Raw genomic sequence first — 25,698 nt, 5'->3', positions numbered from 1 at the left:
GATTCAATGTTTGAGCAAAGTATGTTGTTCTTATCACTACTAGGACAATCTTCCGCTTCATCTTCCCCTTCAAAAGCCGTGGAAACTTGCATCATTTCCTTTATGGAAACAAAAACCTATAGCATACCAGATCAAGGTATGACTTGTTTGTCCACAAACAAACCAATTCACGGGTCCCTTTTATTTATAAAGAGGAAGAGTCTAGAACGGCAGTTTTGAAGAAGACGAGTAATTGAATATGCGTGTAGGGTTTGCTTTTGACGTCTTATCTAGTTTCGGTTTCTCCAAGCATGTTTAACAAGTGTTTCTTGATCATTATGTGGACCCGTTTAGACGTTACTAGATGCTTAACTCAAACCTTATCTATATTGTTAACTATTAGGGCCCCTATTGGTAGGAAAAAAAAATAAAAAAAATTGCAACCCTTTGGGGTTATCCTGCACTTGAAAGAAGAAGTTTAAAGAGGAATAAATATAGAGTTTTTCTATTTAAACCCCACACTTTTCTTTGTTCACCCCAATACCTAAATTATTATAAAAAATTAGTTAAATATCCATTTCTAGACATAGTTCTATAAAGAAACCCTATACCATTCAATACATATAAACACACCCAAAATAAACCCAAAAATTGACAGCTGTCAATTTCTTAAACTCAACAGCTATGTTGGATTACTGTTTTGCCCTTTTGCTTTGTCTATTAATCAACTCAATCTTCATCAACACACATCTCGAACTTTCTTCTTCTTCTTCAACAATCAAGCTCTGCTTCTGGCTTTTCTCCTAGTCCAATTCCCATTTAATCTTCTTCGTCTTCACCATAGTCCTCGCTAACTCCATCACCATAACCCGTCGTCGATTCACCTTCGCCCAAAACTCTATCTCCGATTTCCCTTCCTCCATCTCCGTCGGACGCTCCAATGAATGCACCATCCTTCTTCATCTCCGATGCAACCGCAATCATCTCCGTCTCAATCTCTGTCGGCCGACGACACACCTCCAGTTCCTTCTCTAGCGTCGTCGAATTTGAGCGACGTCAACCACAACAACCTCAACACATACGGAATAGAGACCTTTGTTCAAATCAACAGGTATTTTAGCTTTTCCTTATAGTAATTTTTGTTTTACTATGCAAAGAGAATTGTTTTAGTTAATAGATTTGTTTGCACAGTTCCAAAAACTCCGATATGCCAAACTGGAGAAGTTTCGATGTGGGAAGAAGGGTTATGGGCTCAGGTTGCTTGATGATATATTTAAAGGGCAATTTCTCAGAGATTATGCAAAAGCCTTAAAAAGGGGTTCAATTTATGTGTTTGCTTAGCATATGATTGAATTGAGGTTTTGGCAATGGTGATATGGTGATTCAATTTGATTCTTCATTCTTTGGAGCACCGACGATGCTAGAGTTGGTGGTAGTCAAAATTTTGGGATGAGTTCTTGCATAAAATACTTAATTAGTCAATATGAGTCATTGATGTATTGCTTTTTCTATTTTAGAATGATACAATATTTGGAATTAGTGATTTAGAATTCATTATGCTTGTTTTTCTCATTGTTGTTGACTTGTTTGGCTCTATCTGTGTATGCTATCTAATGTTTGGTTACTGAGAAAATTGATAATTACTGTTTTGGATTTAGATTCTCAGTGATCTAGGTTCTTTGTGATTTTAATGTGTAAAACACTATTTAGTGTTAACTTGGTTTTGATGTTTGGTACTGTTTGGATTCTTTATCGTACCTATTATGCAAATGAAATGACGTAATTGTTAACTTCCAGTAAGTGGTATGAACAGTTGTTATACTGTTCATACCCTGCAACTGAGATGATTTCTATGACATAGTATTAACAGTGCACTTCTATGACATAATATTAACAGTGTACTTCTATGACATAGTATTAACAGATTTTCAGTAACAAAGCATGCTCTATATTTGCTCTATATATAGCTATGCACTTGAAGTTTATGATATGCATAATGTAATTTTTACTAGGAAGATAGTGTTATGACATAGTATTAATAGTGTTTTTTCTTTTTTCTTTTTCTTGTAGAGGTATTTCGTTTTGCCTTTGCGACTGTTTCTGGTGAAACTGTGAACAATTGGAGGTGGTTTCTGCAAAAATATCGGATGTCTTACTGGGCTCTTTTTTAGAGTTTTTGAGTTTTTTTGTAGGAAATGGTATTAACAATGCAGTTCTATGACATGGTATTAACAATGTACTTCTATGATATGGTATTATCAATGTACTTCTATGATATGGTATTAACAATGTACTTCGGGCTTGCTGGGCTTGTTTTGGGTTTTTTTTTGAGTTTTTTGTGTTGGGCTTATTTTAAGTTAATCAATGGCAGTCATGTAATTTATAGGAACTTTAACACCCATTTCTCATGTAGTAAATGGATTTTGGGTGTGTTTCTAAAGTGCATTTCATATAGGGTTTTTTTTTATAATTTCAACCCCTATTTTGGGTATATTAGTGAAACTCCCAAATTATTAAGCTCATAAGTTTTATTATTGTGTAAAAAGACAAAAAAGACATCCAACTTAATACTTAACCCTAATACATCTATACACACACCCCACACTCCCACTCTTCATATTTGATTATGGTAACTTATATGAGAGCAATTTTCCTGGGCCTTCCTATTTCGATTGAATAATAAAATAAATATTGATCAAAGGAAACCTTTTTATTTTTATGGACTCTTCATCTTCTTCCTTTGGCTTTCTAATCACCCAATGAGAAAAACCCATCGATCAGAGTTCAAATGGCTCATTTCAGAACTTGAACCAATGATAAAGCCCAAATTAGCACTCTTTCAGGGGCTTAATAATAAAACAAGTCAAAGATAATTAGAATTTGGGAGAATAGGAAGAATAGAAACATACCTAATTGCCAAATACATAATTGGCCATGATTTTAATGTGAATGAAGTTGAAAGATCCAAACAAGAGTTCAACAACCATCAACAAACGATTTACTACTGCTCCTCAACTTCCCAATGGTGGCAGCGGCTCTTTTCGAATGGATAGAGGAAGAAGATGAATAGGCAAGTTTTAAATTTTAATTTTCAATATATATATTTTTGTTACAATATTGAACTCAACTTATATATCAATTTAACTGTGATTTTATAATAATGTGAGATTGAGGTGAACTTAGAGCATGTCCACCCCAAAAGGCTAAGGCTAAGAGCAAGTCCACCCCTGCACCAAAACCGGGCAAAAGGCCCCCCATCTGAGCCCAGAAGGACTCCAGTGCGCGAGGAGAAGCCCAGGCAAGCGATGGGTCCCACCAACCCGGGCTAGCCCATGGGCAAAATTTGCCTAGGCTCAAGCCCGAAGGCGTTGATGTTAGGCGTGACGTCACGCTATCATCAGCATCCGTAATTTCAAATTTTTTTTACCGTTGGCGTGTGAATTTCACGCGCCAATGGTAAAAAAAATTGACTTTTGCTCGCCAACATCAGCACTGACAGGGCCCAACGGAAAAATGCCACATGGCACTCTCTGGGCGCTGCAATGATTTTTTTTCCAGAAATTCGACGGCCCTCGTTTTTTTGGCAAAAAAATATCCAAAAAAATTCGAAATTTTTCATTAAAAAAAACCAAAAAAAATTGTAATTTTTCCCTATAAATACCTATCAATTGTATTCACTTTTCACACCAAATCTTCATACAAACTCTTCTCCTTCCAATTTTTTTTCCATTCCACTCACATTTTTAAACTAGTTTCCATTTGTATCAAAAAACAAATGGCCTCTTCTGTCAAAGCCGGAGGCGCTTGGACTGCTGTGGAAGATATTGTGTTGTGTGAGTCTTGGGTGAAAGTTAGTCATTGCCCTATAGCAGGCAATAAGATAACGTTTGCTCATATGTGAAAAAAAATTCATGAAGAATTTGCTGAAAGAGCCGGTTTGGCTCGGACGGAAATGGCATTACAGTCTAGATGGAAAATTTTGAATAAAGAGTTAGGGAAGTGGAGGGATGCCTTGGCAAAAGCGAGAGACAACATTCGAAGCAGTCAAAATCTTACCGATAAGGTAAAATATTTATAATTCTCGTTTTATTCAATTTAATGTAACTTTTTTTTTCTAGCATATTTTTTTTTCTTGAATTTCTAATTTATTTATATTTTGTTGTATAATCAAATATATATATATATATTTTTTTTTTGCATTTGTAACTTGTTTGTATTTTCTTCCATATTTATTTTTTTCTTGCATAATCATTTTATTTCTTGCATTTCTTGTTAATATTTTGTTGCATAATCAAATTTTTTTCTTGTATTTCCAAATTATTTATAGTTTCTTCCATATTCATTTTTTTTGTTTAATAGATCGTACAAGCACAAATGTGGTTCGGTGCCACGGGGCAAGGCAAAAAAAAATTCCAGAGTCATCAATGTTGGGAAATTGTGAAGAATTATTCGATTTTCAAAATCATTTGCACTGCTTCGCCAGTTATGATGAATGAGACACCGCTCCACGATTCGCCGGCAACTGATTCACCATTGGACTCCCCAATGAATCAAGACTCACCACTCCCACGTGCACGGAGACCTATTGGGAGAAAGGCGGCAAATGCGAAGAAAGGGAGCACTTCGAACAATGAATGTGCACAATTTTCAGAGCAAGTTGCTAAGAATAGTGTACTGAGACTTGAGAGAGATTTGAAAACAGAAGAAGCGGACAAGGCACGACATGAAGCATTTGCAATTGAAAGGCAGCAAGCACAAGAACAAGAGCTGGAGGATAGAGAGATGAAAATCATGGCCATAGATACCACGCATATGTCTCCTAAAACAAAGTCCTATTGGAAGATGAAACGAAGGGATGTGATGAGAAGAAAACTTTTCCATGACGACGGACCAAGCAATACTAATTGGTTAAATGATCAAAACCATTAGGTTGGATTGAAAGATTTGCCATATATATTAAGAATTGTTGTAGTGTTTCCCTTTTATTCAATAAAGAAAGCATTAAATAATATGACTATTTATTAAAAATATTTGCACACGAAAACAAAAATTTATTAAAAACAAACCTTATTTTATTGCAAACAACACACAAAACAAAGCATTATTAAAAGCATTATTAAAAACAAAGCATAATTCCAAACACACCACACACAAAATAAAACATAATTAAAAACAAAACATAATTCCAACCACACCACACACAAAATAAAGCAAACTTGAAAACAAAGCATTAATCTTGACTTCATCCATTGTGATTGCCTTTCATCTCCCACAAGTGCTCGATCAAGTCAACTTGATGCCTCTCGTGAACATACAAAGATTACATTTCCTGGTAACGATCAAGCATAGGGTTATTGAATCGACCATCCCGAACTAACGGTTCGTGCTCTAATGGATGTCCACTTGGTCAAATCGGCCTTTCATAAATCCATGTCAAGCCCATGTTCATTGGATTCGGTTCGAACACCTCTGGAGCATCATAATCATACTCATCCTCCACAATCATGTTGTGGAGGATGATGCAAGTCATCATAATGCTCCGTAGCACCTCCTCATCAAACATCCGAGCAACACCCCTAATAATACCCCCAACGAGTTTGCAAGATACCGAAACACCTTTCCACGTCTTTCCTGTAACCTTTTTGAAAGGAATCAAAGCTTTTTTCCTTCTCGGATTGGGGATTCGGAAATGTTTTCATGAATGTTATCCACCTAGGATAAATTCCGTCAGCAAGGTAATACATACCAGAGTATACGGTATTGTTGATATGGTACATGACCTGGGGGGAATGACCTTGCGATACATCGTTGAACACTGGGGATTGACCAAGCACATTGAGGTCATTCTGAGATCCGGCAACTCTGAAGAAGGCATGTCAAACCCAACAGTCGAATGAAGCTACGGCCTCCAAAATTATACTTTTTTGGCCCTTTCGATTCTCATAGTCTCCTTGCCAAGCAGTTGGGCAATTCTTCCACTGCTAGTGCACGCAATCGATGCTTTCAATCATTCCTGGGAAACCTCGAGCGTCAGCTTTTTGTAGAAGCCTTTGCAGGTCCTTGGGCATAGGTTTGCAAAGGTACTCCCTCGTGTACAGATTTTCTACTGCATCATAGAATCTCACCAAGCACTCTAGGATAGTTGATTTTCCCATCCTTGCAATCTTATCCACCTGCTCTGTAGATGCCCCATAAGTAAGCATCCGCAAAGCAACTGTAAGTTTTTTGCTCCGGGAGAAGACCCAAAACTCCAATAGCATTATACTTCTGAATGAAGTATGTGTCGTAATTACAAATATCATGCATGATTTTTTGGAACAAATGTGACTGCATTTTATATCTCTCTCGAAACTTAGAAACAAGATATAACAAATTTGGGATAAAGTAATCTTCCAACATATTCTTACCCCGAGACTGCCTACGTCTATCCACATTCGGGGCACGGCGACGGTGGTGTTGCCTTGATTGATTAAGCATACACGCCGCTACAAGCATTTCTTCCTCTTCTTCATCGGTGTCCCGATCTTCCTCAGCACGTCTGCGTCGAATTTCTTCCTCTTCTCGCTCTTGCCTCTCCAACACCCTTCTCAAGCTTGACATTGAGAGTATAATGTGTTTTGTAAAATATGAGAAATGAAGGAATTGATAAGATATGGTGTGAGAGGTATAAGTTGATGGTATAGTTTTATAGAGAGATTCAGAAGATAGAGATAACACGTGGTGCAATTTTAGATAGCGAAAATCTTATCTGAAATACGAGATTTTTTTTTTAAAAATATCTGAAAATCTTATCTGACATGGGACACATGGCGCAATTTTAGAGGGTGAAAATCTATCTGAAATATGAGATTATAATTATTTTTTAAATATCTGAAATCTTATCTGAAATATGAGATTACAATTTTAGAGGGTGCAAATCTTATCTGAAATTTGAGATTATAATTTTTTTAAAATAAATATCTAAAAATTTTATCTGAAATAAGACACGTGGCAACCAAAAATCTCATCCAAAAATCTTTTTTGAAAAATGATGGATACATGGCAACCAAAAATCTTATCCGAAAATGTTTTCTGAAAATTTATGTGATAATTTAATAATAAATAGTGACACGTGGCAACCGAAAATATTATCTGAAAAGTTTATCAAAATTAATGGTTTAAAGTATTAAAAAAATATGAAATAAAGTATAATGAATAGTATTTGCCCTTGCCCTAGCCTTTTGGGGTGGAACCAAAAAAGACAAGGCTACCACTATACACGTGAATATCAATAATTTAGAATATGCAACAAAAGGCTAGGGCTAGGGCAAGGGCAAGAAAAAAAAAAGAATATGCAACAAAATATAAACAATTTAGAAATTGAATTTGAAAAAAAAAATTTGTTATGTATTTATAGGGAAAACATTCATAATTTTTTGGTTTTTTTTATTAAAAAAATTTGACTTTTGTTTATCTTGTTTATTTTTTATTTTATTTTTTTGCTCACTGATGTCAGCGTGATGTCACCGCCTTCTGGCTGGGACCCAGGGCTTGCTCGTGCTGCTTCTCCTACGTTGGAGGTCCAAACCCCACTTGGGGGCCCTCTTGCCCTGGCAAAATGGGCTGCGATGGAGGTGGCCTTAGAATGGTAAGGGGCAAGATAACATGGTTTAGGGTATGGGGTGTGGAGTGTGGGGTGTAATGACCCAAACCTAAAATTCATATTTAATTAGTAATTTATTATGCGGAAAGACAAGTTTGCCCTTTGACTAAATTATGAACTCAAAGTTGACTTTTTGACCGAAAAGGAATTTGACAATTTCACATACACCGTTGCGTATAGCACGACGAAATGAGTTCGTAGACACGAAGTGAGCTCGAATCGGAGCTTTAACGAAGAAAATACGATTAAAATATCACGAGGGGCAAAATGGTAAATTGAAAAATCAGATTTTATAAAACCTCTCTCTCTCTCTCTCTCTCCCTCCCGTCGCAAACCCCCCTCCCCGACAAGTTTTTTTTGTTCGATCACCGTCGCCGCCACAGAGCACCGCCGGCGACAAGACCGGTCTCGTTTGAACCGCCGCCACCTCCTCTTTCCTTTCCGACCAATCCTCGCCCGTGGAACCACCGGCGCTGGCCGGAAACTGAAGAAAATCAATCGGTATTGACAGAAATTCAACCCGTTCGTTCTCCTTCAATTCCCCTTCAAATTTGTCGAGTAAGGTATGGATTTCTACCTATTTTCCATGCTCTAGCTGATGATTGGGTAGGTTTGCATTGATTTTCACCGTAGCTAGCTCAGTTTTCAATTTGGAATTTGGCCGGTTTTCGGCCTACGTGTTCGGCCACTTCCTGTCAGTTTTTGGGGTTGGTCCAAGAACAAAAGTGGTTCCAAATATGGTGTTATACCTAGGATAGGAGTTTGGAGCCTTGGTTTTGCGATTTTCCGGCGATGCGTTATCGCTTTGGACACCCATCGCTGCCGGCGCGTGGGCGAGGGTGGTACTATGATACTGTGTTCTGATGCGATCCTTAGGTCGTCACGAGCGCATAGGAATTCGCGGATCTCAATTTGGATACCGTTTGGGCCTCGAAACGGATTTTCCATATTGTGCGATTATCGGATTCAATACTGTTGAGCCGTTGGATCGTAATCAATTTTAGATATGTTATTCGAGATAATTTTAGAAACGTGTAGGATTCGACGGATTATGAATCGGAGTCCCGGATACTCCGAAAACGCGAACCCTAGGGCGAGGGTTTAGAAATTATGCGGTTACAGGATTGTGATTACTCCGACCGTCCGATCGACACCAATACCCTCAGGACATGTGTCCTAGATATATTGGACCTTCTAGCGGCATCCGGATCATATTGTGAGGTCATGGACCCGTGGGGTTCCGGATTGACTTTTTGGACTTTAGCGCTTTTTAAGTCCCAAGATACCGCTAAACTATCCCACGTGGAAGGAAAGCTTTTATGGGCATAGGGATCACTTTAAATTGCTGCACGTATTTTTAGGAGCCGGGGGTAGGGTTTTTAATTTAATACTATATTGTATTAATAGACTATTATGGTCATTGAATCAGGCACCCGGGCACCAGTTGACCCGCAGGAGGGACTTTCAAGAGGTCCAGCGAGCTCGGACTATCAGTGAGTGGACCCTTTGTTTTAATAAATGAATTTAAACAGTTCAGTTTCAGTTAAAAGCTGTTTTATGCTGTTAACTATTTTATGTTGCATGCTGCCGAGTGAAATTTCCTTTAAAGCTTATATGGACAGATATTCTCGTTAATTATCAGATAAATGGCAGCAGAATTTTAAATGTTACAGAAAGTTAATTATTCAACAGATTTTCTTTAGAAACTTTATATTTTCTTAAACCACCTGGTACCCAGATATTAAATGTTGCCTTCGGATTATATTTGTTGCCTTCGATTTAGTCAGCAAGCTTGACAGTTGCCCCACGAGTTCCTTGGTACTCGAACTCGTGTGGAGGGAGTAATGCGGATAAAGGTGGACTACGGTTCCCTGAATCCTGCGAGTTGCGGCTCAGACTGACCTCGTGTCACTGAGACCTGCGAGTATGTGTCACCCATGGTGATGTGAGGAATTTACGGATATAAGGATTTGACGGAAAGAGGGGTACACCTAGGTGATAGTTTTAAACTGTTTTTCAAATGTATAGTTATATACATGCATTGATTTCAGAAATAAAGAAAATAAGTTAGTTTGTATAACTGTTTTTACAGTGGGGTTAGTATGTTCATATGTTATTTTCTAAACTTTGTTTTTGGGTCCACTCACCCTTTTTGTTGTTTTGCGCCCCCAGGCAGTAGATGTGCACAGGAATCCACCACCGGGCCACTTCCCATCTTCCGCGCCTTTCTTCTGATGTAGGATTTTGTTTTGTAAAAAGATTCACTCTTTTGTAAATTTAGTAGTCGCTCTGATGTTTTGCCCTAGACTGAGATTTGAACTGTTGGAATGTATATATACATATGCTGGCAGTTGGTTGTATATATGTATACTTGTTTGGCAGGTGAAAATATTTTGGTATTGAGCCAGTTACAAGGGAAACTCTGCCGGTTTTTCGGTAGAAGTCAACCTTGTTATTTTATCGTGTTTTGTATAGAAAGGCAAATAAGTCATTTGTGCCCGACATTTGCCAGGTGTCGGACACGCACAGGGTCTGACTCGGATTCCAAAGCGAAATTTGGATCGGGTCCTGTCATGGGGTGTGAAGTTGATGAGTTTTTTTTGTTTTTTTTTATGTTAGGTGTCTATTTAGGGGTAGTTTAGGAAAATAGTGGGGTTTTCTTAGAAATTGTGAAAAGTTGAATTAAAAGTTGAGGTGAATTTAGAATATGGGGTGAAGAAAGAGAAGTACATAGTTTTTTTTTTTTTGAGAAATTCTATGATTGCATTCATAATTCAGCTAAAAAAGCCATTAGCCACAAAGGGCCAATACAAACTAGCCACAAAAGGGCCATTATAATAACGGAGCGGTCTAATATCAAAATTAAGAAAATCAGGTATGTCTCCACTCGAAGAAACTCTGGCATAAGCATCCCAACTAAGATTGCAAACTTAGAATAATAAAAAAGAGATAAAGCTTGAAAAAACCAAGCCATAACAATACAAATAAAACTCTCACCAAGGAGAGATGAAAAGCTCTCACAAGGGAGAGATGAAAAACTCTCACAAAAGGAGAGGTGAAAACTACATAGAGAACCCAAAGAGTCTCTGCAACTTATTCCAAACATAAAGAAATTGCAAAAAAAGATGGTGGTGGAGATCTGACGCCGAAATGCAGGTGAAGATCCGACGCTGAGCCGCAGCCGCCAATAATGGTTGGATGAAAATCATAATAAAACTAAGACAAATAGGGAAAACCCTTTGTCTTTGAAAATGGGGGAAGAGGTGAAAGGAGGAAGAAATGAAGAGAAGAGAGGAGAGGGGGGAAGAACAATGGCTTCTTCCCCCCCTCAAGGTGGAAAAGGCTCTAAGAGTGTTTTTTGGGAGAAAGGAGGCTAGGATTTTTTGAGAGTTGAAAAATGGAAGAATTGTAATGATAATGATAATTTGATTCTTTGTCGCCATAGTAAATAAGCGAGAAAATAGAATTGACCTAGAAAGGAATACCTACAACATATTATCACACATGCATTTAACAATGGAATTTAAGTTAATTTACAGCTAACATATTATCTTAATTGGTTATATACGCATGTCGCCTTAGCATGATATTATGGGCGGGCCTCGACATGCTCGTTTTTGTAAGGGTAGGGGTCAGCCCTAAGGATTTAAAAAAATAAGATACATATTTGTAAATGCCAAGTATTATATGAACATTATTTTAGTTCACTCTTTGAATCAAAAGAACTTGTGGTTTAAGTGTCATTAGGATTGTGTGCGAATTATATGGATTGTTAGTAATCATTTGATATAGTGGCACTGGTTGAACCAGCGCTAAAATTGTGTGAGGATTTAATGAATTTTCAATGCCTACTTGGTATAATAGAATCCCACTTTGTTAGAAGATGTAAAGAATAGGCCTATCAAATCAAAGGGTAATTTTACAAGGCCAAATAGGCTAAAGTTAAATTCATGATTCGAGCTGTGTTTCAACTCATTTCATTTGAAATGAAGCTAAAGTTAAATTACAACTGTAAGAGAAAAAATAAAATAAAAATTATAGACTTGTTCCAAGAAAGATGCCTATAATTTTTTTTTAAATCCCTCTAAGTTCTTGAATCAATATCATATGCCCTCAATTGTTGCATGTGTCAATGTGGTAGTGCTAGAATAATTTTTTAATTCCAAAATAAAAAAATAAAAAAATTTGTTTATGTTTACTTACACATACAATTAGTATATTAATGATAGTAAAAGAAAAAAAAATCAATATGAAAAGAAGACGAGACTTTAACGTGGTTCAGCAACGCCTACGTCCACGGAGAGCAAATCATGAGTATTCTTTTCACTAAAAGCAAATCACAAATATACATGTCGCTAAGATCAACTAGGACTCCAAAATGGTCTAGAAATAGAATAGACATGTGTGTCTAATGGGAATAAACTTTAAGAGGTTTTCTAGTAGTAAACCTCATCAAGTTTAAGGGTGCACACTACTGCTCATTGACCCTTCATCAAGTTTGTCTTGATTTCCTTCTGGCCTTGCCATCCTCTAAATTCGCCATGAAAAATAATATTTATTTTGCGGTTAAATGCCTAAACCTGTTAAATTTTAAGAACAAAAATGAGCATAGGAAGTTAAGTTCGATCCCGAAAAACAAAAGCACAATAGATTAAAGAGAGGATATAAAATTTTGACGTGCTTACCCAACCAAGCTTCCAATCAAGCTTCAAGGACTGATGGCTCTCTCTCCATGCCTCTATTTCTCTTGAGTAATGGATTGCAGATAGGCCCAACCACTCAAAGAACCCATATGCCAATGTTGTTCGTGTGCATCAATGGTATTTTCTTTTTTTTCTTTTTTTGATACAAGCAATAGTGAGGTGGAAAGGGGACAATCGAACATATGACCTTATACTCAATCTTTTATAATTCAATTACACGGAGAATTGAACCTAGAATCTACATTTCACCTCATCCCATCCTTTCCCTTGAGCTACGACTCATGGGCACTCATCTTCATGTGTGTGTGATAACTGAATCTACTTATAGTATTTCAATTTGAACTTAATATTTCTGAAGAATGGCAACCATGAAAGCAAAACCAAGTATGATAAACACATAAATAATCAAGTATATAACAAGACAAGAGAACCAAATCAATTCAAATTATCACTCAAGACAGTTTATTAGAAAAAAGAGTGAAATTATAACTCAAAGAATCAGCTCAACTTAAAAAAGATTGTCCGTCAACAAACCTTCGAAAATATATAGCACCGAGGAGACAAGTTTTCTGGTGAATCCCCAATCCGATACTTGAAATATTGAATATGAATCTCCATTGTCATCATCTTCGCATTCATCTTCTTCGCTGAGTAAGATGGGCTTCATCCCGAAAGCGTTATTTTTTTAGAAGAACGCTATGCATTCTATGTTAACAAAGGTGAACAATTGTGCGTTGGGAATTAAAACGAGACTTGCATTTATAGTGATATTCAAGAGGTAATACCATGGGCTAGAAAAACAACCATGTAATACTTTGGGGCTGATTTCCGTAAGGCGCACCTTGTTTTCATAGATGGTTTAATGGGAAAATCAGCGCCCTTAATAAATACATTGCTTCTTTTGGGGGATAATTTTTAATTTTATCTAATTTATTTATTGCGCGAAATTATTAGGGAGTAGGTAAATTGTATCTTTCATATGATTTCCATACAAGGGCAGAACTATCAAGGGGCTATACTGGGCTTTAGCCTGGTGCTGAGTTTCACTTAGCTTAAATGTATAAAGAAATGCAATACAATTAAATATTAGCCTACTGCCTTATAGCCACACATAGCACTTTTTTTTTTCTCAGCCAACGGAAAGGGACAAGATCATACAAACATAACTTACAAAAAGATTAAAAAAAGGAAAAGTAAAATATTAGAACATTAAAATAACAAAACTTACACTTCTAGGAATAATTGATTGGGCGTCAATATTCCACAAAGATCAGTACACACAGTATCGTCTCTATATGTAGGGAATGACCAGGCCTCAAGTCATTAAGTGTGGAGACACATCGATATGTGTGTAGGTGCTTGTAGAAGAACAAGTACACTGAACGTGATCCAACACATAAGTTACAGCATGGAAGTCTTTACTCACATGTCAAGCTGGAACTCATAAATTGCAATGGTGCAAACTAATCCTTAGACCTGAGGCATCATAGATGTTTTGTGCCTATGTTGTTAATCTTTGAGGGCACTATACGGTCATGTTGAATTAGGCATAGCTTAAAGGTGCTCAATAGGATTCTTAATAGAGTCATGGAAGCAAATGAATGTACAACAAGGAATCTCTACTCTCAGTAAAGGAGAGAGAATACTCCAGGATATGATTAGTCAAATCTCTACGCATAGTAGTAGATAAGACTTGAAAGAAGAAGTCTTCAAATCTTACCAGGATAATCATATAAAAGGAATGATTCACATTAGGATATTGACAATAGGATTCCGTGATCTAATAATGTGAATAAAGAGTATTGACATAAGAGAAGGATTCAATTGCACGGTAATTCCAATTTGAATAGGTTCTTTCACAACGTCTCATTTAGTTAGGATAAACGTGACTTGCTTCTAGGCGACAACCATGGTTTATGGATATCCTAAAAGGTTTCAATTAACCTTTATTAATAGGAAGAATTAAATTGTGGAATTTAATTCGTATATCATCTCTGAGGAGTTGAGTCAACTCACTACCTTGCTAAAGGGAACCTATGGATCTGCACACCCAAATAATGTTATTAGAGGTACAAATGAGGAGACACAAGTCAATGGTTGATAATCAAATGTCAAAGTCAACGGTCAAAAGTCAACATGTTGACCGGAGCAATTGACTAAAGTCAAATAATTCGACCGGGTCAATTAAGTAAGATTATAATTATAATTTAATAGTTAAATTATAATTAAAAGATTAATTATAGAATTAATATTGACATATAGAAATATTGGATTGGACTTTTAAATATGATTTAAAAGGAAATGGACAAAATAGTACAAAAGGCTATTTGGCCCAAGGGATAAGTGGCATAGGATGACATGACCCATGGACCAAATGGAGCCCTAAATACCCACCCAATTGCCTTTTGTGTTGTCCTATATAAGCTAAGTGTTGGAGAAAACCTAGCTAGGATTTCTGGTTTCCTACTTTGGTTGATGAGTGATCATCTTTGTATCTCATCTTCCATAAACCAAAAATTGGTCCAATCAAGAAGTAGACTAGCATCCATACTTCTTGATTGCCTTCTCTTCATCTCTAGGAGCATTTGGTGTGGTGAGATAGAGGACTCCAATCTTGGAGCCTTAAGGTGAAGGAGTCAAAATCAAGAGAAACAAAAGGTCTTTCCAACAAAGGTGTTCATTCTTGAGAAATTAAAAAAATGTCATCAAGGGTAAATGATCTATTCTCTTTTCCTTTTCCTATTTGTGCTTAAAGAGACTAGGCTAAGATTCTTAGTTTAAAATGAAAAAGGTTTAGCTCAACTAGTATAAACAAAATGAATTCGCCATTTAGAATGCTTTTGTTGTATAGATTGTGGCTAAAGTTCATTTCCTAAGCATTAGATGCATGTTTCCTTCACAGCTGACAATGCAAAGGCTTTCCTTGAGGGAATTGGAGAAAAGTTTCAAGAATCCAAGAAAGCTGAGATAGGAAACTTGATGGGTCAATTGAAAATTTTGAAATATGATTGGGAAGGATGTGTCAGGGTTCACATAACAAAAATGCTCGATGTTGGAAACAAGCTAAGATCCCTAGATGTGAATGTAGATGAAGCTATGATGTTGTATTTTGCAATCAACTCTCTACCGAGTAGTTTCAAACTTCTCAAAAGCACTTACATTGCTCAAAAGAAGATGTGGACCATGAATGATCTTATAGGTATTTGTGTGCAACAACAAAAAGACAACAAGAAAGAGAAGGAACAAAATCATGTCAATGTCGTACATGATATAAAAGGAAAGCCAAAAACATATGGGAAAACTATATAGCAACAGGGAAAACAAGCAAACATGAGGAAGAAAAGGAAGGAAAAACCTGTTGGATTGAAGTGCTTCTTTTGTAAGAAATTTGGGCACATGAAGAAAGAATATAGAAGATATAAGAAATGGTTGGACTAATAAACCAGATGCCACCAAGCAAGGAGAAAAATGATCATGGATCAAATGCATTAAGTAGCTAGTATTTCAGTTGGTTTTGTTTTCCTTCTTGAGCTAGTTTATGTAGTTTGCATTCTTTCCATAGCAAGGAAGGTAGAATCATTCAGTAGGATTGTAAAATCAAACTTCAACTTGGAGTTTGATAAGTCTGTTTCAATTTTCAGCAATAAAGTTTGGTTGACAAAAAATTTGATTTGGTATATCAGTTCAACTACAAAGTTCCTAACAGTAGCATTATCGCATATACAAAATGGTCTGCATGGAGTGTGAAAGAATTTTCATGGAAAATAAAAACAGTAAGGGAACACTTGACACATAATACTTGGAAAATCATTTAAAGCCAATTGCACACATTGGTTATTCTCTCAGGATCAACAAGGAAAATAAATAGACTGATGAGAAGCAAGAAAGCAAGCATTATTTTGGACAATTGCAGTAGACTGAGAATGTTTTAAGTAAGATAAGAGGATCACACACAAAGGATTGAGAAAAGAAATGAAGATAAAGTTACTGAAGAGGTACAAGTTTGAGAATTGTTGGATTCATCTCAAAGGTATAAGACTCATTAGAAATCAAGACCAAAAAAATTCGAAAGATGGAACAAGAGATATTACTAGTGATCTGAAGCCTCATTCAGTTAGTAATATATTAAATGCTTGCTGGACCTTCTTCACAACCTTAATAATTTCTTCACAACCTTAATAATTAATTTAATTTATAGGTTGGATGGAAGATAAAGCTTCACTTTCTTGGATGAAGAATAAGTGAGAAGATTTTGTCTAAGATAATTGGATGGCTTAATTCAAGAAAGGGGAGAATGAGATCTTTAATGAATCAGGTTCTTACATAAAGGGAAGTCAAATCAAGTTTGGGATTGCAGGATCAAGATATAGTTTAATTATTTAAAGTAATGGAAACTGGATACAAGAATTGATTTCAAATCGCCTTCATAAAAGTTCTTGGAATTACTGAAAAAGATGGTTGTGAAGAAACTGCAAATAGAAGTTATGAGTCCAAGAAAACTGTAGGAAACAGTGAGGAATTCTTGATACAGATATAGAATAAGAAGCATTGTTTTTAAACTAGTGAAAATTTGTTCAAAGACAACTGCATCTCGTTACTCGTGTGCAAGATAGGCAAGGAAATTAATGAACCAAAGAAGGTAATATAGAGCAAGGAATTTAGCACCATTGTGGACAATTGCTATAAACTTAGCATGATTTAAGCATTTGAATGGATCACACAATGAGAGAAATAAAAATCAAATGGAAAAGAAAAGTCTAGGGATAATTGGAATTTTCTCAGGTATCTAGAACTCACAAATAAACTTTCAAGCACTGGAATTCCTCTATATATATTATGAGTCGACACTTACAACTCTACCTTCTTGAATAAAGAAATAAGTAAGGAAATTTCCGTTATTAATAGATGGTTTCATTCAAGAAAGGGGAGAAGAGAGTTTTAAGAAAAGAAGTTAAAGAATTTAAAGTAAAGTTCAAGATGCTGTAGAAAGTTTGGTCTTATATATATAGGTAAATGGGTATTGGATAGCATGAAGGAAATCGCTAAGGAAATTGCACATAGGTGAACGGGTATAAGTCCTATTTACAGAAGAATATTGCTAAGACTCTCAGAAGTTGATGCCTGCAGGTTATATTTTGGCTTGGTGGTGGCACTACAAATTTGAAATGTTCAAGAAGGATCATATATCATATTTCAATATTACAGTCTGAGTTCATGCAAGATTACTTTGCACGCTATAAGACATAATGTTTTGGTAACAGTATATTGGACTCAATATTTATTCGGTTGCAGAATGATAGCAGTATTGTAGTCTTTTGATCTAAGGCAACAGAAGAACGATTGGTTCCTGGATACAGTTTAGTGATCAATAAAAACATTGCATAAGGGTATATACAATTAGGACAAATCTTAAAGTTTCCATGGTAAGCAAGACAAGCTGTAAGCAAGGGTTGAAATATCAGCCGATACACTGATATATCGGTATTTTCAACTGTCGACACCGATACTGGGGGGGTAAGGCCATATCTTCCCATGTATCGACGATATATCCCCGATAAGTGCGATATCCCAAATATTTTGCCGATATCCCCGATATTTTCCGATACCCATAACAGAACCCAAAAAAAATTTAGAAGTTTTGAAGGCAATTGAAGCAAATTGAAACCCAAAAATAGCTAATCCTTGCCCAGAACCCTATAATTTATTAATATGAAGAATATATGCACAGTCCACTGCCCACATACCTCCAATCCATATGAAGAGGACATGGCGATCAGTTTTGGATCTATGAGCATAGGAACTAGACCTAGTACTAACTCAAATGAATTTTATGATGGCTATGGTTATGTCATGTTTGATTATAGTGGAACTAGTTATGGAGCTCAAGATGATAAAACATATTATGGACCTACTAGTTAGTTAATCCTAACTATCCCATATATGAGAGGACAATAGGGAGCTCAAGATAGACCTATGTGCACCATGTTCAAACATGGCTTACAAACTGCTCAGGTTACATGACTTGGTATGACTATTGTATGAATCTATATGGTTGTTCCTCATTATTTGAACCTCATAGGAGCTCTTCATTTATGTAGATTGACACTTATCTAAATTGTAATCCAATGTTTAAACAAACTATGGATTTATGCATGGTTTATTCATTCTAATTAACATTTTATTTTCAAATTTTTCATTAACGCGCATTACATACTACTTATATTTCATCACATGTATATCTTATTATTAGTAAATTTGAGTTTTATTTGTTCAATACATTCATTGATAATGTACATAACATCTATGAAAGTTTTACACCAAAATTATGTGTTTCAATGCCTATATATGTCATTTTTGTTGATTTTTTCCTGATACCTAAAATGATAACGATATATCCCCGAAATATCCGTAAATTGGAGGGCTGATATTTTAATCCTTGGCTGTAAGGACTGTAAAAGAGAAAACATTGAGGGTTTTACACATGTTTTGTCTACAGAAAGGTTGAGAGAAAGACTCTTCAAGTCGACATCTGTTTTGATTTTGATAATTGTCTGCAATAATTTGAAGAAGTGTTGGACAGAAACCCATTGCACTTTTCCAAATCAACGAGCATGACTTTACTACACAGTTTGATGCCTAGGATCAGTGGGAGCTTTTTGTTTTGTTTCGATTGGATATTCACAAGAAGGTTGGTTGTGGTTATTAATAAAGTTTAGTTATTTTAACTGATTACTTCTTTTAAATTTTGACAAATGAATATGGTGATATCTGTTTTGTGGAATAAGCTAGCTATAAAGACTGCATATGATATCTATTCATGAAAGTGTCAAGACTATTTTTTAGTGAAGAGATTACAAAATCTCATAAAGAGGACTGAGATGATGATGGCATTAAAACACATTTGGAGTAAGTCATGTTCATCTTTTGGTTCTAATTCGATGGAGTCTATGTGATAATAAAATCTGTATGTGTAATTATAAAGATATTGGGTGACTTAACTCAATACATCTTGATAGTTCCATGCAGTTTTTTATTATTGACAAGGACTTGTTAAGGAACAATTCAATTCTTTTTTAGTTCAATGGCCATATAGAAGTCATACAAAGGCTTTGATGATTATTTGACCAAGTGGGAGAATGTTAGATATATTATGTCTTAAACCACTTTAATATGGTCTTCTAATCATCATAGGAAATCTAGGTCTTTGTACTGATTAAGAACTTGATTAGAATTGGTATTTGGTTCTAAGGGAAGTTGTGTTTTACAGAAATCCTTGTTCCAACAGATTCCTTATGTGTAATCGATTAGAACACCTTATACCAATGCAATTAGGATAGCTCTTGTATTCCTTGATAGGCTAGGAATCTTGAGCTAATGCATATAAATATCAAGTCCCTGCTAAGACGATCAGACTAGCAAAAAGCATTTAAAACCCCATCTAGAATAACAGCTTAAAGGATCGTTCTGAGTAGAAGAATTTGGTTACTCTCTGTTCAACTATCACAACATCACTCAATAGCTTACGATCAAGGTTAGTGTTTTAATATGTGCAGCCTATATAGATTAACATGAGTGTCTTGGGAAGTATCTTGGGGTTCCTTTGATTCATAAGAGGGTGACTGGAGCTACCTATCAAGGAGTAATTGATAAGGTTCAAAAGTGTTTAACTGCTTGGAAAAGTCACGCACTTTCTATTGCTAGTAGGCTTACTTTGTTACATTCTGTTATTGCTATTATCCCCATATATACTATGCAAACTGCTCAATTGTCAGTTTCAGTTTGCGAGAAGCTTGATCAACGAAACAAGAATTTTCTTTCGGGCCATACTGCTGCTCAGTATAAGGTGCATTTAGTGAATTGGGATACTATTCGTAAACTAAGAGGGCTAGTGGTTTGGGGCTCAAGAAATTTTTTTTGATGAATCAAGCTATTTTAGCAAAACCTAGTTGAAGGTTACTACCAAATGATCAAGGTCTTTGGGCTAAAGTGTTTCAAGCTAAGTATTTGCGTCATAGGGATGTTCTTGCTGCTAAATATCTCCATTTTCATTCTAGTTCTAATGTTTGGTGAGGTGTTCTGTATGGAGCTCATATTGTTCCTAATGGCATTAAATGGACAGTGGGTATGGGGGATGATATTTTGTTTTGGATTGATAATTAGCTCAGTTGTGGGCCGCTTTCCCAATATGCTCTCATTGAGTTGTCTGAGGACATGTTGCAGTTGAATGTAAGTGATTTCTTGGAAGATGGGGTGTGAGACATCAATTGTTTATTGTTATGCCTATTTAAGAATATTGTAAAGTTGATTATAAGTACCCACGTTGGTTTTTTTGGAAGTGGTCGTGACCAATGTATTTGGAAGCTTACTTCAAATGGTACATTCTCTATTAAGTTTGCTTATGGTACCTCGAATTGTGGGGAGGATTTCTTACAGTGGCATTGGCATTTTATTTGGAAGCGTGCTCTTCCTCCTAAGCTCAAAATTTTTTTGTGGGTTCCTTGTTATAAAAAGTTGCTTACTAATGCTGAAAGACTGCGAGGGGGTTTGGCTCAAAATATGATATGTCATATATATAATTCTTTAGTGGAATCTATTAAGCACCTTTTCAGGGATTGCAGTGTGACATTATCCATTTGGGAAGGCTTTGGTTTCTCTCCTGAGAATGATGCCTATTCTGCGATGGGGTTTGATGACTGGTTATTTCATAATTTACAATCTAGAAGAATTGTCGTGCATGGTTTGCCTTGGTTCTAATCTTTGCTGCATATCTTCGGTTTGTCTGTAAGTGGAGCTGCAAGTTGGTTTTTTATCAAGGTTTTCTCATGCCTTCTGACCCCTCTCATGTGGTTTTGCAATATGCTTTGGAGTGGTTTATTGCTTCTCATCATAATTATGCTGCTTCTATGTATCATGTGGTGCATTTGCATTGGATTGCTCCTAATCCTGAGACGTGTAAGATTAATTTTGATGGTGGCCGAAAATCTAAGGCTGGTTTAATTAGGGCAGGTGGTTTATTGAGATAATTGGCAATTGTTGCAAGTTGAATATTCGAGCTAATTGGCAGTGCTCTATTAAGCATGTGTTTCGTGAGCAGAATTGTGTTGCTGATGCGTTGGCCTCTATGAGTTTTGATTTTCCTTTTGGGTTTCATCTTCTTGATCGGGCTCCTCCTTTTCTCTCTGAGTTGCTAGCTACTAATGCTAGTTGTGTGGCTAGGCCCAGGCAAGTTGTGGCTTAGTTTTTCTATTTATTTGGGCTTTAGCCCCTATTGTTCCCAACAAAAAATAATAATAAATAAATACATTTCAATTTCTTCTTGTTTTGGGTGAGACATCAGAATTAATGACACACTTATTATCTTCTCAACAACATTTCGAATTTCATTTTGAAACTTGTGGGTTGCACTTAGTAAAAACATATTTCTAGGCTTGTGCCTATGGAAATTAGTTGCAAGGGCTAATATCTAAAAGTTAAAACACCCTTATTTTGGAATATCAATCACAAATTGCACCCTGTTTAACATGTAACAATGTGGGTTGGAAGAAAAGACATATAATACTATGGGACTACTTCGCACACTGTTTCCAGATAAGAAAACTTCGTGTACAGTTGTTCCTGTAACGTGGTAGTGTAGTGTCATAATAGTCCAGATACTTTTCTTGAGCTACTTATATTGACACCTCCTAAGGTTTTTAGCATTTTCACAAAACCCTCTGAGGTTTTGCAAATACACTAATACCCCCTGATGATTCAAATTGTTTTCACAAATCCCCTTTCATTAATTTCCATCCAAAAGTTGTTGATGTCATCAAGAAAAATTCTCCAAAATACAAAGTTAACCTTAAATATTGGATTGCACATACACCCCTAAGATCTAATCATTGAAGTTACTTTTATCATTTGAAGAATTTTATTTATGATATGAGCAATTTTTCGACGGAAAAGAAAAAATGGGGTTTGCGAAAACAATTTGAAACCTCATGGGTTAGTGCACTAAATTACAATAATATCCCTTGATGATTCAAATTGTTTTCACAAAACCCCTTGATGATTATGACCATTGAAAAGTTAGATAATTTCAAACAATACTTAATATATAGCTCCAAAGCCTTAATATATCCATCTAGGCAGCTTCCCTTGTAAGGAAAACATCTTGTTCAGCTTTAACAGATGCATTTCTTTCTACGGCTGCCAATGCCATGATTGAAGAACACAGATGATGGATCAAGTACAAATGCATGGCATACATATCATATATGATACTGCTCTCTGTAACGCCATGCTTTTGCTAATACTTGTTGGTTTGGTATGATGGGCTGGATCAAATTGAATATACATTTCTGCTATTATTTGGACTGGATCGCAAGATTCCAGTTGGTTCGAGGCTTGCTTTTTAGGTTGTTCGGTTTGCTAACTTATGGTCCGGCTCGAAAAATAAATACTTTGTTTTTCCGGATATACCCTAAACCCTACACATGTTCATCACGTGACACATGTTACACACTTCCTTTTATTTATATTTTGTTTCTTTTAAATAATTGGTAATTATTATTTTACCTTATGTATTTTTTGTATTTATCTTTTGTGTAGTTTACACATTCCCTTCAACAGGATATTTGGAATATTTGGCACCAATATAGAATAGACAGATGAGTCTAAATTTTTTTTTCCCAACAAAAAAATATATATATATATATACGTATATTTTATGTTGATGTATTTTCTGTATATTATTTGTTTTTTTTTATCGAACTCTATATTATTTGTTTAAAGAAACCAAAGAACTGTCATTTAAGTAGATTCAAACAAAAAGGTCAACTATATTCAAATACTTTCAGGGTAGGATTAACATGTTACATTTATATATAAATACATGGAAAACTTATTAATAGGAATCTCATTTAATAAGAACTAAGGGATGCAAGGTTCGTAACTCAAGTGGTTAAGAGCATTTGCATCTGTATTCGAGGTTCTAAGTTTGATTTTTCCTCCCTCAATATTGCTCTTATAAAATAAAAAATTAACTAAGGGATCATATGTGGCCTACATCTTAATGTGATCATTTGTTTGATTCTGGTTCAAAAATCATCCTTACAAAATATCAATCAAATCAAAGCTATTACATCACCTAATTGTGAGAAAAATAAAGAAATGAACATAATAGTTTAGATTAGACACTGAAATATTAATGATGATGATCAAATGGTCAAAAGAATTCCGACTTTGTTAGCTTTTAGCAAGAATAATTCTTAAATTATGATAATATATATATAAATTGTTTAATTTTTACAATTTTTAATAATTTTACTAAATTACATTATAACAAATTTTATATGTTATACTGGGGTTTTTTTGGAAGAATAAAAAATTTTGGACTCTACCAAATTAATAAGCAAAAATAGAAAAAGAGAAAAGAATTTGTCTCCATGCATCGCGAGCCAAATTATTAACTAGACCCACGAGCACCATACGCTCCACGTCGTTTCCTAGCCAACCGATTAATAAGGTGACAGCCAATAGGAGAGTAAGGTGTTCCATGTAAAGCGATAGATGCGAACGACGCATTTTAATATTGTAGGATAGAATATACGGGATCGGAACTCAAACAACTATCACATTAAAATACATAAATTAGAGAAAGAATCTTCTTTTGAAGCACTTAAGGTCGTCAGCCTCCAACTGTCAGCTGTTAAGCTGATATTTAGCTTTAAACGGCCGTTATTGCCTTTTGCCCTCAACGTAACGGCGTCAAACCATGTATGATGTGACCCCACCCCCATATGCCATAGGCCATGGCATCATGATTCATGTATATTCCAACATCATGGACATACATGTCGAGCATGCATATACATACATGCGTACATATGCATAGGATAGGATGGGGATGGCATCATTGGCGGACCTATTAAGGCGCAAGGAGGTGCAGCTGCACCTCCCATTGCCGAAAAAATCATTATAGGTGCTTCAAATTGCCATTTTTCTCAACTAGTGTACTGATTACTTTATTTTCATTTTCAACATTTAAGTAAATGTCTTTGTCCTTTTACTTTCATTTATTTTTATATTACTTCATTTACTTACGTTTACAATGTAAATAAGGAAGTATCCCCCATTTGGATTCAAATAAAAATACTAGAAAATCAAATTCCCACCAAATCAAAATATGAAAAATTGGTTTTAGTGCAAAATATGATTTAGGCTAAAAATGATGGCTCATTAACTTAACATATACGTCATAATAAAATCTCATAAAATTAAGTTTTCTTATTTGATGTGTAAGGAATAAAAGCCGCAAAAAATTATTTTGAGAAAATGATTATTCCAAAAACTATTTTTCATACTTAGTCAATATTGCATATTCGCTAAAAACTTTCTGAGTCCGCCAGTGGATGGCATGGAAATATGGGTAGTCCAGCTCTACCTATCATCATTTACGTTGCTCTGAGGAAACTCTTGGGTCAAATGACAAATGTGCCCTCGTTTTTATTTGAATTACTCATATCCAAAACCAGTTTTCTCTTTCCTAGATGATATTATACAGCATCCCAAATTTTACTTTCTATACTTATCCAGATTCAAAAATAAAATTCAAAAAATTGGTAAATTACTATTGTATCCATATATGACTGGATCATGACATGTACATCATGATCATGGCGACACATGCCACTGGCTTTGAAAGGTTAGCGCCTTTGTTTGGTCATGGTCAGAGAGTGGACTAGGGTTTTAATAGAATTCCTCTTTCGTAGTTTTTGTGAAGGCCATGGCAAATCTCCCTTTGCGGTTCTAAGTTTTTCACACTTCCTTCCTTGGACCAACAATTCAAAGGGTACGTGAGTAAAAGAATTTGCCTTATTTTATATATTGCAAGTTTTCATTGGCTTCTACTACACAAGTTTCATCGAATATGCAAGATTTATATAAAAGGTACTTTTCTTTTACAAAAAAAATAGTATTTTAAAACAATTTAAAAAAAATCTCTATTAAGTCAATGGGGTCATTAATGGTATATTTACTTATCAGGTATGAGTATTGGAATGATTCCAATTCCACATTAAAATTCATCATCAAACACCCTTAAAATTAGAAATGAAATCAACTAGGGAAAGTAGTTTATTCAATTCCTATTCCTCGATTACCCTTTCCCCAATTAATGGCTTCTCCTATTCATGGTAAGTAAACATACTATAAATGTGATTATAACTGACAAGGAGGAAAAGAGAGAGAAAAAAAAGGGAAGATGGGATAGATGTCACCGACAATAAGGGGTTGCAAAATGAGGGTTGAAGTGGTGGCCGCCGAGTTGGGAGGTGGTGGTTGTTGGGGCTTGATTGGGTTTTTCTTTTCTTTCTAAATTTATAAGGGAATAAA

The 25,698-nt window shown here is 35.6% G+C and overlaps 1 long non-coding RNA gene across 1 annotated transcript; it reads right to left on the bottom strand.

Annotated features, from left to right (window-relative positions):
* LOC109950723 lies at positions 11,765–13,054 on the bottom strand. The gene is made up of 2 exons (XR_002273025.1): positions 12,307–13,054; positions 11,765–12,201 (listed from the first exon to the last, which is right to left on the bottom strand). It is a non-coding gene; the product is annotated as an uncharacterized LOC109950723 (long non-coding RNA).

The sequence above is a fragment of the Prunus persica genome, chromosome G8, assembly GCF_000346465.2.
Source record: "Prunus persica cultivar Lovell chromosome G8, Prunus_persica_NCBIv2, whole genome shotgun sequence".
NCBI lineage: Eukaryota > Viridiplantae > Streptophyta > Magnoliopsida > Rosales > Rosaceae > Prunus > Prunus persica.
The sequence above is the reverse complement of the archived record's forward strand: the minus strand, read 5'-3'. Positions and strand labels throughout refer to the sequence as shown.